Below are 1,251 nucleotides of genomic sequence, written 5' to 3'. Positions count from 1 at the left end.
TTCTCTGGGGCAGGATTGGGGTCTATGGGCGTGGTCGAGCCCAGGGGGATTGGGAGCCCGGGCACCTGGGTTCTTTAGAAGGGGATTAGGGTCTATGGGGGTTGGAGCCCAGGGGGATTGGGAGCCCAGATGCCTGGTTGCTCTCGGAGGGGATTAGGATCTATAGCGGGGTCAGAGCCTAGGGGAATTGGAAGCCTGGCCGCCTGGGGTCCTTGGGGTGGGGGACCCAGACGCCTGGGTTGTTTCCCTTTCCCCCGGGGTGAGGCTACTCAAGCCTCAGGGAAGCAGGAAAGGAATTTGAACAGCTCTGGGGGCCTGGCCCTGCCCTGCCCTGCCCTGGGGGGAGGGGACAGGGCCTGGACGCCTGGGGTGTCTGTGGGGTGGGAAGGTGAGAGTGGGGGGCTGGGACCCCCAGACACCTGGCTTCTCCCAGCGAGAGCCTGGATGCCTGGGTTCTCCGAGCAGCAGGTGCATGAAGTCACTGGGGGGGGGCAGGAGTGGCCCCTGGGCCTGGTTTAGCCTGGCCACACCCTGCTGCCTTCCTTTGTCCTGGAGTTGGGAAAGAACCTGGGCTCCCAGCCGCACCCTGCTCTGGCTCCCAGCCCCCCTCCACCCGGAGAACCCTGGTGTCTGGGCCCCCAGGCCCACCAGGACCCTCCTAGAGAGCCCGGGAGTCGGGGTCCCCCCCTTCCTGCCCGAGTCCCAGAGCTGGAGAGAACCTGAGCACCCGGGAATGTTACCCTGGAGCTATGGATTTCATTGCACCTGCCATGGGAAGTAGGAAGCCAGGCACCCAGGATCCCAATCCTCCTGGGCCCTGACCCACCCCCCCATAGACCCTAATCTCTCTCCCCCACCCAACCTAGGTGTCCTGGCTCCTAATCCCACTGGGCTCTGACCTCCCCTATAGACCCCACTGTTTGGGGGGGAGCAGGAGATAAGCCAGGCATCTGGGCCTCCTTCAGCTGGGTGTCTGGGGTTGGTGGCAGCCAGTGGTTCTGCGGTTTGCTATCGGGCTCCCAAACCCACTGTGTTTTCCCACAGGCCAGGGCCCGATAAGATTAGCATGCCCCGAGATAAGGAACCCAGGCCTCTGGGCTTTGCCTTTTCTTTCCTGCCTCTCAGAGCTGGAGGACACCCAGGCCTCCTGGCTCCCAGCCCCCATTCACCCTGCCCCCTGAACCCAGACATCCGGCCCCCAGTTCAAGCACCCCATAGACCCCACTTCCCCACACTGAGAGCCCAGGTGTT

This window comes from Alligator sinensis, unplaced genomic scaffold (genome assembly GCF_000455745.1).
Source record: "Alligator sinensis unplaced genomic scaffold, ASM45574v1 scaffold1488_1, whole genome shotgun sequence".
Lineage (NCBI taxonomy): Eukaryota > Metazoa > Chordata > Crocodylia > Alligatoridae > Alligator > Alligator sinensis.
This window is presented reverse-complemented; position numbering follows the sequence as displayed.